The sequence below is a fragment of the Chlorocebus sabaeus genome, chromosome 23 (assembly GCF_047675955.1).
Source record: "Chlorocebus sabaeus isolate Y175 chromosome 23, mChlSab1.0.hap1, whole genome shotgun sequence".
NCBI classification, from domain to species: Eukaryota; Metazoa; Chordata; class Mammalia; order Primates; family Cercopithecidae; genus Chlorocebus; species Chlorocebus sabaeus.
The window spans coordinates 83,231,991-83,246,590 of record NC_132926.1 but is presented as its reverse complement, the minus strand read 5'-3'; positions in this window follow the sequence as shown (position 1 = coordinate 83,246,590).

The window sequence follows — 14,600 nt, the reverse complement described above, 5'->3', positions numbered from 1 at the left end:
TGAGTAGTGGGAACTACAGGCAGGCTCCACTACCCCTGGCTAATTTTTTATGTTTTTTAAAGAAACAGATCTCACTGTGTTATACCTGCCTCAGGCCCACAAAGTGTTGGGATTACAAGCATGTGCCACTGTGTCCAGCCACTAATGACATTCTTAAAGTTACTCCTAGGCTAACCCAGGCCATAAAGATGGTGCAGAACTGAAACACGGTGCCTGGTCTTACACAGGTCCTCAGCAGCCTTAGAATGTGCTCAGTGAACTGTTTATGATGTGACTGAATGGGATGATGAGACGCAGCCCAACAACACTATGTTCACTATGAGAAACTTAGTGAAAATATTTGGATCTGAGGATTCATTTCTTTCTCTTCTTAATGTAAGGAACCATACTGGCTCTTCTTTTTAAATTGTAAACTCTGTGAACAATGTAAGTGATTGTCATTCATATTCTGCCTTGGTATCAGAAAGCTCAAAGCCAAGATTGTGATCCATTTCTCATTAGTGTAAAGGATTTCATGGGAATAATTTTGTGTTTTGCATTTTGTTTTATTTTTTATTGGCATCATTTTTCTTATTTTGAATTTACATCTTTTTGCCATATTGTTTGTTTTATTTTTAAAAACTCATATGGAATTTACCATATGCTAGACACTGTTCTAAGCACTTTGCAAATATTAATTCATTTAGTTCTCATAGTTACCCTATGTTATCATATCCATTTATGGATAGTTAAAAATGGAGGCACTTAGAGATTAGTTGCATATCATTTAATCTACATACAATCTTTTTGGAATATAAGAAAATATATGGCTGGGTGCAATGCCTCATACCTGTAATCCCAGCACTTTGGGAGGCTGAGGCAGGTGGATCACTTGAGGCCAAGAGTTTGAGACCAGCCAGGGCAATGTGGCAAAATCCCATCTCTACAAAAAAAATAAAAATTAGCCGGGCATGGTGGCTGCAGTCTGTAGTCCCAGCTACTTGGGAGGTTTAGGTGGGAAGATTGCTTGAGCCCAGGAGGCAGAAGTTGTAGCAGTGCTGAGATTGTGCCACTGCACTCCAGCCAGGGCAACAGGGGGAGACCATGTCTCAAAACAATAAATAAATAAGTAAATAAATAAATAAAGCAAGCTTATTCAAGCTGGAAAGGCTGATTGAAAAAAAAAATTTAATGCTTAAAATCGATAAGTTAGTAAAAAGCAATAGGTAGAAATATAGAGGTAAAATACTAGGGGAACAAAAGCTAAAGGTTTAAGTGATTGCTTTTGGGGAATACGATTCAGGTGTAAAGGATCATGGGAACTGCTGTGTGTGTGTGTGTGTGTGTGTGTGTGTAAGCCTTTAACACTTTAATCCTTTTTAAACCAGGAATGTGATTTCTTTGAAATTTCTAAAATATTATGAAAACATCCACACAAACTTCTCAATCATAAAAGTGACTATCCTTTGATCACTCGCTGTGTGTGGTTCACTGAAAGGATATGAATCATGTGATATCACAGGGAATTTCCTGAGCAACAGACTGAAATTGAAAAATATGTTAGACTCTAGATCTGACTACATTTGGGGTTGGTATAGTTCTTCTGTCAAGGTACATGTCTTCAGATTACTAAGGTTCTACTTCTCTGAAACACAGTACAAAGCTATGGCACTTTTGAAGCAAATACCTGAGAACAGGGCTTTTCACAGTGCTGGCCTCAGACTCTGTCCCTCATGGTCCATGAAGGATCATCTATCTGTTTAGCAATTAAATATTTTTTTAAACTTACAATAATTATTTATATATATTTTGTAAATTTGAGATGTAAGATTATAAGTTTTGCTAAAATCTTATTCTGTTCTAACAATTTGTAGATTTTGTTTGTACTGTATTAATAAGAAACTCTTGCTTAACATTCAACTAAACTGAAATATTGTCTCTTGACCTCAGTGTTTTCAAGTTAATTAAATATTATCACTTAAATTTGTTACATTAAGCATGTTTCATTGCTGTCATTCCAATTCAAAGAATATACCCATCTATCAAAAGCAGCTCATTCAACATTAAAAGAACTGATAAAAATGGTAATATAAATACTGTGACCCAAAATAAAGTTGGAAGTATGAATAGGGAGAAGTGCTCTAGTGTGAATGTAAAATGCAGATCTGTATGTGCAAAAGCAAATAAATCTAAACGTGTAATGATTTTGCACAAGCAGCCAAAAAAGAAAAGTGTGGTTAAGTCCTATGATGAATATATGATAAACAAACTTTATTGGAAAATTGATCCACTGCCACCAGTCCCAGTACATTATCTGTTAGAATACTTGTCTATAGCAACATACAGCTCTAGAGGACTTCAGGCATAATGACTGTTCTTGTAAAATCAATCAGTTTTTACGAAACTGTGCAGAATTATGGTATTCAATAAATGATTTCTTTTTCTGATGACATAAATGACCAAACTACCAACTGATATTTAAACAAATTTATATACCTATTACACTTTATTGCTGTGAAGGTTTTTAAAATCATAAAAATGTAAATGCCTTTTGTTATACCAGGGAGAAAGCAGAATACTTTTGAAGAATAACATGTCCAAACAACATGTCTTACTAGGAATGAATAACTTACATAACACATAACAATTAAAGCAACGTTATACTGCCTCAGAATTAGAAATACAATCTAGTGAAACAGAAACCAGCAGTTGACCCCAGCATATAAATAGAAATGACATATAATGGAATTGACAATTCAAATCAATGGGAAAGGAGTAACGTATTTAATAAATTGCACTTGAACTATTGTTTATTCATTTTCAAAAAAAAGTATCTTTACCTCACCCTGCATGAATATAAACTCCAGATGTTTTAAAGACATAAATGTCAAAAGAAAAACATTTTTAGATGTTAGAAGAAAATATAGATATATTTGTTTATAAATGAACCTTAAATTGAGTAAGAATTTCTTAAACAATATACCAAAAACACAAGAAGCAAACGACATGACGGTTGATATATCTGATTATATCAAAATGCTTAGCTTGAATATAAAATTTTAAGATATATTTATGTACCAAAAAATATAAAATCATGAATCATTGTTAATTTGAGAGAAGCAGGAAAAACAATAGATCCAGAGAAAGTATCCAGGAGATTTTAATTATATGTATAATTTCTCAAAAACATCTTTATATCCATGTATGCTTATCTATATATAACTGTATCTATATTTCTCAAAAATATGTATAATAAGCATTTATGGCAAAATGCTATAGTTTGACAAAGATGTCTTACTGGTGTGGGTTGTATTGTTTTCTATAATTTATCTATTTTATGCTTGAAATAGATTGTAGTAAAAAAAATCAAGAATATTTAAGAGACATGGAAAATAGAATTTCAGGTCCATTACAAAGTAATAAGAGCTCCAGAAGGAAATATTAGGGAAAATGGAAGCTTAGTGATATGGTTTGGCTGTGTCCCCACCCAAATCTCATCTCGAACTATAGCTCCCATAATTCCCATGTGTCATGGGAGGTACCTGGTAAGATGTCATTGAATCATGGGTGTGGGTCTCTCCCATGCTGTTCTATAAAGGGGAGTTCCCATGCACATGTTCTCTTTCCTGCCGCCATGTAATATTGTGAGGCCTCCTCAGCTACGTGGAACTGTGAGTCAATTAAACCTCTTTCCTGTATAAATTACCCAGTCAGTCTCAGGTATGTCTTTATTAGCAGCATGAGAACGGACTAATATACTTAGTATATTCCAAGAGATAGTGGCTGAATATTTTCCAAAATTCACAAAAGACATAAATCAAGTTTAAAAAACACATCCCCTTACACCCTCTCATAAATACATATTTTTCTCAAAGATCAGTTGTGCTCGATCTGGGATCTTTTTGCTACAATTTGTGCCAAAAGTATAAAAGTATCTGAACTGGGATGGAACAAATTTATTATAAAATTAGAATATCACAATTAAATATTCTTACCCAGATGGCCCAGACTGTCGCCTGAGAAAGTTGAATAATTACTCTGACCAACTTAGGGCAAGCTTATGTATCCCTTCTACTACCACAGTTGGTGCTTTCTTGAAAGTGTTGCCTTTTGACTGCAGGCCAACCAACTCAGTCCATTACAGTAACTCCATAAGAGAACAACTCTGCTCCAAAGAAGGATTCCAGTGCCTGCCACATCCTGGCTAACGAGAGGTCCTGAGTCTTTCCACATGGTGACTTCACTGCTAGCATAAGCAGCATTTGAGACAACCACCACACTAAACAAAACTACAACAACGGACTCTCACAGAGTCCAATTCACTGCCCTGCCACCTTCACCAGAGTAGGTGCTGGTAGCCGCAGCTGGGAGACCGGAAGATTGACCACATCACAGAACATTTGCAGACATTCCCTAGTACCAGCCCAGCATCTGGTATCCCTGCTGGGTGGCTAGATCAATAGCCACCTGGGATCACTCCATGGGACAAAAGAATCTGAATAGCAGCCCTTGAGTTCCAGATTTTTCCACTGAAATAGTCTACCCAAATAAAAAGGAAGCAGAAAAGTAATTCTAGTATTATGACAAAACAAGGTTCTATAGAACCCCCAAAAGATCATACTAGCTCTCCAGCCATGGATCCAAACCAAGAAGAAATCTCTAAATTGCCAGATAAAGAATTCAGAAAGTTTATTATTAATCACTCAAGGAAGTACCAGAGAAAGGTGAAAACCAACCTAAAGAAATTAACAATACAGGATATAGATGAAAAAGTCCCCAGAGAAATAGATATCATAAGATATCATAAGAAAAAACAATTACAACTTCTGGAAATAAAAGACACACCTAGAGAAATATTACTGTAGTACTGTGGCAAAAACACAATTACTTTTGCACCAACCTAATACAAAATACACCAGAAAGCTTCAACTATAGACTATAACAAGTAGAAGAAAGAAATTCAGGGCTCAAAGACAAGACTTTCAAATTAACTTAATCCAACAAAAACAAAGAAAAAAAGAATTTTTAAAAAATAAATAAAGCCTCCAAGAAATGTGGGATTATGTTCGATGACCAAATATAATTGTTCAATATATGTTCAGTGACCAAATATAATTGTTTAATATATGTTCAATGACCAAATAATTGGTATTCCTGAGAAAGAAGAGAAATTTTAAAGTTTGGAAAACTTATTTGAGGGAATAATGGAGGAAAACTTCCCTGGCCTTGCTAGAGATCTAGACATTTAAATACAAGAAGCTCAAAGAACACCCAGGAAATTCATTACAAAAATATCATCACCTAGGCACACAGTCATCAGATTAACTAAAGTCAAGATGAAGGAAAGAATCTTAAGAGCTATGAGGCAAAAGCATCAGGTAACCTATAAAGGAAAATCTATCAGATTAACAGCAAACTTCTAAGCAGAAACCCTACAAGCCAGAAGAGACTGGAGCCCATCTTTAGCTTCCTTAAACAAAGTAAATATCAGCCAAGAATTTTGTATCCAGTGAAACTAAGCTTCATAAGTGAAGGAGAGATAAAGTCTTTTTCAGACAAACAAATGCTGAGAGAACTCATTACTACCAGGCCAGCACTACGAGAAATGCTGAGATTTCTAAATCTTGAAAAACCTCAAAATACGCCAAAATAGAACCTCCTTAAAGTATAAATCTCATGGGGCCTATAAAACAATAATACAATTTAAAAAACACAAGGTATTCAGGCAACAACTAGCATGACTAATAACAGAACGGTACCTCACATCTCAATACTTATATTGAAGGTAAATGGCCTAAATGCTCCACTTAAAAGATACAGAGTGGCAGAATTGATAAAAATCCACCAACCAAGAATCTACTGTCTTTAAGCTACTGACCTAACACAAAAGGACTCACATAAACTTAAGGTAAATGGATGGAAAAAGATATTGCATGCAAATGAAAACCAAAATTGAGCAGGAGTAGCTATTCTTATATCAGACAAAACAGACTTTAACGCAACAGCAATTTAAAAAGACAAAGAGGGATTAGTCCAACAGGAAAATATTACAATACTAAATACATATGTGCCTAACACTGGAGTTCCCAAATTTATAAAATAATTACTACTAGACCTAAGAAATGAGATAGATAGCAACACAGTAATAGTAGGGGACTTCAATACTCCACTGACAGCACTAGACAGGTCATCAAGACAGAATGTCAACAATAAAAAATTGACTTAAACTGCATTCTAGAAAAAATGGACTTAACATATATTTGCAGAACATTCTACTCATCAGCTGCAGAGCATACATTCTTTTCATCAGCACATGGGACATTCTCCAAGATAGGCCATATGACAGGCCACAAAACAAGTCTCAATAAATTTAAGAAAACCAAGATTTTATCAAGTACTCTCTCAGACCATAGTGAAATAAAATAGGAAATTAACTACAAAAGGAATTCTCAAAACTATACAAATACATGGAAATTAAATAATCTGCTTCTGAATGATTGTTGGGTTAACAATGAAATCAAGATGGAAATTTGTAAAAAATTATTTGAACTGAAGAATAGTTGTGACACAACTATCAACACGTCTGAGATACAGCAAAGGTGGTGCTAAGAGAAAAGCTTATAGCATTACATGCCTACATAAAAAGTCCGAAATAGCACAAATAGACAATCTAAGGTCACCCCTCAAGGAACTAGAGAAACAAGAACAAACCAAACCCAAACCCAACAGAAGAAAAGAAATAGCAAAGATCAGAGCAGAACTAAATGAAATTGAAACAACAACAACAACAAAATACAAAGGATAAATTAAACAAAAAGCTGGTTCTTTGAAAAGACAAACAAAATCAATAGATCATTAGTGAGATTAACCAAGAAAAGATCCAAATAAGCTCAATTAGAAACAAAACAAGAGATACTACAAAAAATACCACAGAAATATTAATACAAAAGATCATTCAAGGCTACTATGAACACCTTCACATGCACAAACTAGAAAACCTAGAGGAGATGGTTAAATTCCTGGAAATATGCAACTCTCCTAGATTAAGGAAAAAATAGAAACCCTGAACAGACCAATAATAAGTAGCAATATAGAAACAGTAATTTAAAAATTACCAACAAAAAATAAGTCCAGGACCAGATGGATTTACAGCTGAATTCAATCAGACATTCAAAGAATAGTGTCAATCTTACTGAAACTATTCCAAAAGGTAAAGGGAATCCTCCCTAAATCATTCTATAAAGCCAGGATCACCAAAATACCAAAACCAGGAAAGGACATAACAAGAACAAACAAATAAAAACAAAACTACAGAACAATATCCTTGATGAACATATATGCAAAAATCCTCAACAAAATTCTAGCTAACCAAATCCAACAGCATATCAAAAAGATAATCCACCATGATCAAGTTGGTTTCATACCAGGGACACAATGATGGCTTAACATCTGCAAGTCAATAAATGTGATACACCACATAAAGATAATTAAAAACAAAAATCACATGATCATCTCAATAGACACAGAAAAAGCATTTGACAAAATCCAGCATTGCTTTATGATTAAAACCCTCAGCAAAATCAGCATAGAAGGGACATACCTTAAGATAACAAAATCCATCTATGACAAACCCACAGCCAACATTATACTGAACAAGGAAAAGTTGAAAGCATTCCCCCTGAGAACTGGAACAAGACAAGGATTCCCACTTACACCACTTCTATTTAACATAGTACTGGAAGTCCTAGCCAAAGCAACCAGACAAGAGAAAGAAATAAAGAGCATCCAAATTGGTAAAGATGAAGTCAAACTGTCACTCTTCACCAGTGATATGATCGTATACCTAGAAAACCCTAACCACTCATCCAAAAAACTCCTAGGTCTTTACTAAATGAATTCAGTAAAGTTTCAGGATGTAAAATCAATGTACACACATCAGTAGCACTGCAATACACCAACAGTGACCAAGCTGAGAATCAAATCAAGAACTCAACTCCTTTTACATCAGTTGTAAAAAATAAAATAAAAATATTTGGAATATACCCAACTGAGAAGGTGAAAGATTTCTATAAGGAAAGCTACAAAACACTGCTGAAAGAAATAATAATTGACACAAACAAATGGAAACACATCCCCTACTCATGGATGGGTAGAAAGATATTGTAAAAATGACCACATTGCCAAAAGTAATCTATAAATTCAATGCAATTCCCATTAAAATACCATCATCATTCTTCATAGAACTAGAAAAAAAAATCCTAAAATTCATATGGAACCAAAAAAGTGCCCGCATAGCCAAAGCAATACTAAGCAAAAAGAACAAATCTGGAGGCATCACATTATCTGACTTAAAACTATATTACAAGGTTATAGTTACCAAAACAGCATGGTACCAGTATAAAAACAGACAGATAGACCAATGGAACAGAATAGAGAACCCAGAAATAAAGTCAAATACTTACAGCAAACTGATCTTCAACAAAACATACAAAAACATAAAGTGAAGAAAGGACACCCTATTCAACAAATGGTGCTGGAATAGTTGGCAAGCCACATGTAGAAGAATGAAATTGGATCCTCATGTCTCACCTTATACAAGAATCAATTCAAGATGGATCAAAGACTTAAATCTAAGTCCTGAAACTATAAAAAATCTGGAAGATAACATCGGAAATACTCTTTTAGACATTGGCTTGGGCAAAGAGTTCACAACCAAGAACCCAAAAGCAAATGAAATAAAAATAAAGATAAATAGATAGGACTTAATTAACCTAAAAATCTTCTGCACAGCAAAAGAAATAATCAGCAGAGTAAACAGACAACTCACAGAGTGAGAGAAAATCTTTGCAAACTGTGCATCCAACAAATGCCTAATATCCAGAATCTACAAGGATCTCAAACAAATCAGCAAGAAAAAAAAATCTCATTAAAAAGTGACCTAAGGACATGAATAGACAATTCTCAAAAGAGGATATACAAATGACCGACAAACATAAAAAATGCTCAACATCACTAATTATCAGGGAAATGCAAATCAAAACCACAATGTGATACCACGTTACTCCTGCAAGAATGACTGTAATTTAAAATTCAAAAAATCATAGATGTTGGCATGGATGTAGTGAAAAGGGAACACTTTTATACTGCTGATGGAAATGTAAACTTGTACAACCACTATAGAAAACAGTATGGAGACTCCTTAAAGAACTGAAAATAGAACTACATTCCATCCAGCAATCCCACTACTTGGTATTTATCCAGAGAAAAAGAAGTCTTTATATGAAAAAGACACTAAGTAGCACATGCATGTTTATAGCAGCACAATTTGCAATTGCAAATATATGGAACCAACCTAAACACCCATCAACCAATGAGTGAATAAAGAAAATATGGTATATATACATACATATATACCATGGAATACTACTCAGCCATAAAAAGGAATTAAATAGTGGCTTTCACAGCAACGTGGATAGAGTTGGAGACCATTATTCTCAGTGAAGTAACTCAGGAATGGAAAACCAAACATTGTTATGTTTTTACTTACAAGTGGGAGCTAAGTTATCAGGATGCAAAGGCATAAGAATGATGTAATGGACTCTGGGGACTCAGGGGAAAGGGTGGGACAGGGGGATGAGGGATAAGACTACACATTAGGTACAGTGTACATTGCTTGGATGATGGGTGCACCAGAATCTCAAAAATCACCACTAAAAAACTTATCCATGCAACTGGACCCCACCTGCTCCCCCAAAACACTATTGAAATAATTAAAAAAAGAAAAAATATATTGTGCACTAAACTCCATATTAGTTTCTCCCTGATGTCACTTGCCTTCTTTCCAGCCTCATTTTGCATCTTAGAAATCTTGCACTGAGTTGTGTACAAGGTCACCTGTGTCACTGAGGGCCTTGTTTTTTAAAACTTCTAGGTATTTTATCTTCCCAAGTTTCAAAATTCCAGTTTTGCTCCCACCAAGGATTTTTCTGACAAGAGTGGGTTCCTTCTCATGTTTATGCTGGCTTTTCTTTCTGAATGCCTTACATGAACTGTAAAAAAATAAATAGAAACATAGAAATATTAAAATATATCAATGTCTTAGTCTGTTCAGGCTACCATAACAACAACAAAAAAAATCATATCCGCCTGCCAGTGAACAAATAAAAAAAAAAAAATTAAGCTACTGATGTAAATGACGAGTTGATGGGTGCTGACGAGTTGATGGGTGCAGCACAGCAACATGGCACAAGTATACATATGTAACAAACCTGCACGTTATGCACATGTACCCTAGAACTCAAAGTATAATAATAAAAATAATAATAATAAAAAAAGTTCAACTACTAATAATGGAAAAAAAAATTCATTTTTCAAATGACACTGTTAAATATAATATAAGCGGTATAAAAGTGTAACAGCAATAATTTTCTTCATGTTAGCAGATCATTCACTTTACTGTTAAATTACTACCAGTGGTAAATGTATGATTTAGATTTAGGCATATATGTAATACATATAACGTATTTGATTATTTTTATTTGTTTCATTTATCACTGAAAACCCAGACTACATGAGAACAGATATAGGCCAGGAGTCGACAAACTATGGCCCACAGATCAAATCTGGCCCACCACCTGTTAGCCCTCCAGCTAAGAACAGACTTATATTTTTAAAGGGTTTTAAAAATAAAAAAGCACTATTCCCTTATATATGAAAATTTTGTGAAATTAATATTTCATTATACATAAATACAATGCTATTTTTTTAAACACAGGCACATTTGTTTGTTTATGTATTGTTTATGGCTGCTTTCATGGTACAATGGCCAAGTAGTTTCAACTGAGGTCATAGGGCCTATAAGGCCTAAAATATTAACTCTCTGGCTTTTTGCCAAAAACGTTTACCAGCCCCTGACATAGGATACACATGGGTGACTTATATGCTCCAATTGAATATGCAGGAAAGAAAAGAGGTAAATTGTAAATAAAATAGTTTATACATTAATGCCAATGTATATACTACTTTATTCACAGAAAAGAGTTATGAAGAAAAATATGACACCTTACCTTGAATGATTCAGCACTAGGTGAAATTGTCAAAATTATTAAGATAATTAAATTGTGGTAATTACTATAACTCCTTCATGTTATATGAAGGAATAATGAGTAAGTAAATGACTGTGCTTTTTCATACTACAGTTACTGAGATTTTGAAAGGAAAGTTGCTCACATGACTTTTGGAAAGGAGAGATGAAATTAAAACACTTCATCATGATGCTGAAAATGCCAGGAAAGATTATATTTTTAGTTTCATGTTTTGTTACTGTAGTGAATAGCCAGAATCTAATACTTCAAGACCAAAATCTCACAAGTTTGTAAGTTGAAAATAAGATATAAATTTTCATCAGAAGACAAAATTGAGGCTCAAATTATTCCATTGCTGAGTGTTACCCTTTTTAAGCACTTAATATTTTTTCATTTTTCAGAGAATTAAATCAATGATATATTATTGTACAGACTTTAAGTACCCAACCCCCAAAATGCTGAAACAGAACATGAAGAAATTATCCAGAACTACACGAAACCTACAAGTTTAACCTCATATGTCAAAGCAATCAACCTTATAGGTTCCTTTTTGTTTTTAGTTGGGGTCTCACTCTGTCACCCAGGCTGGAATGCAGTAGCACAATCATACCTTCTGCAGCCTCGAACTCCTGGACTCAAGCAATCCTCCTGCCTCAGTGTCCCGAGTAGCTGGGACTACAGGCATGCACCACCAGGCCAATCTAATTTTAAAATTTTGTTTAGAGAGTGTTTTATAAAGAGTATTTCTGTCTTGCCATGGTGCCCAGGCTGTTCTCGAATTCTTGGGCTCAAGCAATCCTCTCGTCTCGGTCTCCCAAAGTGCTGGGATTATAGGCATAAGCCACTGTGCCCAATCCAACCTTATAGGTTGCTTTGGTGGCTGTTGTTATTTTAATGTGATAACTCATCCACACCGTGTCCAAGAAAGTAACTAAAGTCATTATCAGTGAGCAATCACTCTTTAACTTTAGGTTCATTTTCAACACAAACATGGAAAACTGATGGTTATCAAATAGTTGCTCCCATTCTCAGTGATGCACAAATGTAATGTTCTAGCTCAATTGAAATAATCACAAGATAAAAACTGCCTGGATATGGAACCTCACTACTACCTTCATGAAAACTGCACATTGATTAGAAAAAAAGAAAAATTATTTCCAACCTAGAATTTTAAAATCTGCCCAATTATCAATTAAGTAGGAGATTAGAAAAAAAACATATTTTTAGAAATAGACTCTCAAAAACTTAATTCCTGTTTATCCTTTCTTAGAATGCTACTGGAGAACACACTCCACAAAATAAGAGAAAAACCAAAGAGGAAAATAGGAGATCCAGGAACCAGGGAATACAACACAGGAGGGAGGCCAAGAGAACCCCTGTTTATGGAATGAAGAAAAATCCCAAGGCTATGGTTACAGCAGGGTAGAAGCACACCAGTCCTGAAGGGGAAAGGTTAGAAAGTTTTAGAAGAGACATCTGAAAGAGATGAAGTTGATAGAGCATCTAATGTGTTTGAACATCATAATTGAACAATTTACACAATTTACACAATTAAGGGAGAGTTTGGGACTAAATTAAGTACATAAAAAGAACAAGTAAATTGACAAGACATTTAAAAATTCCAAGGAAGATAAAATATTGTGCTAGCAAAAAAAAAAAGAGTAACCACAGTATACTGCATGGTTCATCAACAAACTGTTTACATGGTCATCATAATGTCAACACTGAACATTTCTCTTTTTTTTTTTAGACAGTCTCACTCTGTCTCCCAGGCTAGAGTGTAGTTGCATGATCTCGGCTCACTGCAACCTCCGCCTTCTAGGGTCAAGCAATCCTCACACCTCAGCCTTCCTAGTAGCTGGGACTACAGGTGCGTGCAATCACATCCAGTTAAATTTTGTATTTTTTGTAGAGACGGGGTCTCATCATGTTGCTCAGGCTGGTTTCCAACTCCTGGGTTCAAGTGATCCTCCTGCCTCAGCATCCTAAAGTGCTGGGATTAGGCATGAACCACTATGCCTGCCAGAACATTGTTCTTATTAAAGTTATATCTATACCGGAAAGATGCGGCATGTGAATGCTGTTGGGGGAAAGCTGGAGATAAAATTGAACTAAATCCTTTCATAATAGAAAGTTAATAATTAATGCCAAAAGCGGTAATATTGAGAAGTAGAAATACACACCTTTTATAGAGATTTAAGTCAGTTACAACCACAAGAATCAATCAAGAGAGTTAAGAAGGGAAGTAGACAATGCTGGGGGTGAGTTGGGGGAGGCAAGGGACTGCTCTTTTTCATAAAAGCTTTGTGGAGGTATTTCTGTCTTTATATTATGTGAATGATTAATTTCAATAAAAACAGAAAAGTATGTTTTAAATAGTTAATAGTTTTAACTAGTTACTTTTAAAAGTATGTTTTAAAAGTATGTTTTAAATCATTTATATATAAATATCCATATATATATATAGAGAGAGAGAGAGAGACAGAGAGAGAGAGAACTTATCTATCAATTAAAAAATGACTTATTTATTTGAATACAAGGATGAGTCTAGGCAGGGCTGGGAGAGGGGCACCACCCACAGAAAGCACAAGTCCCTCCCCAACACCTCACCATATAATTTTTAAATGGATAGTGATGACTATAAAACTGCTAAGTTATTTAGATTCCTTCAGATACATGAAAAATGTACTATTTTATTTTAAAATGCTATATTAGTCAGGGTTCTCTAGAGGTACAGAACCAATAGCATAGATGTATATATAAAAGGAAGTTTATTAAGGAGTACTGACTTATATGATCACAAGGTCCCACAATAGGCCATCTGCAAGCTGAGGAGCAAGGAAGTCAGTCCAACTCCCAAAGCTGAAGAACTTGGAGTCCAATGTTCAAGAGAAGGAAGCATCCAGCACCACGAGAGAAAGATAGAGGCTGGGAGGCTAAGCCAGTCTAGTCTTTCCATGTACTTCTGCCTGCTTTTTTTCTGGCTGCTCTGGCAGCTGATTAGATTGTGCCCATCCAACTTGAGGGTAGGTCTGCCTCTCCTAGCCCACTGACTCAAATGGTAATCTCCTTTGGCAGCACCCTCACAGACACAACCAGGAACAACACTTTGCATCCTTCAAGCCAATCAAGTGGACAGTATTAACCATCACAAATTCCAGTATTTAAAATGCACTAGAAATGATATGCTTGATTATAACATACAACAATTATGTCTTATCTTGAACAATTTTAGATATCAACTTAAACTGTTTCATGGGATTCATAATTTTTGAAATTATTTTAGGAAGTCTGAGACCAAGCATTTCATACCAAACACCTGTTAAAAGTAAACGTTTCTGTGGTTCAGTTTAATGGGTGGACTCATACTCCCCTCTAGTGGTTAAGATGGTCAAAAACATATGAGATACAAATTTGGACCTGTGGCATTTTGGAGACACAGGAATTTCATTTCCTTTTGTTGCACTAGACAAATAACAAGTTTTGTGAAATCTGGATATAGTAAAAGGATTTTGAAAACTAGGATTTGACAACAAA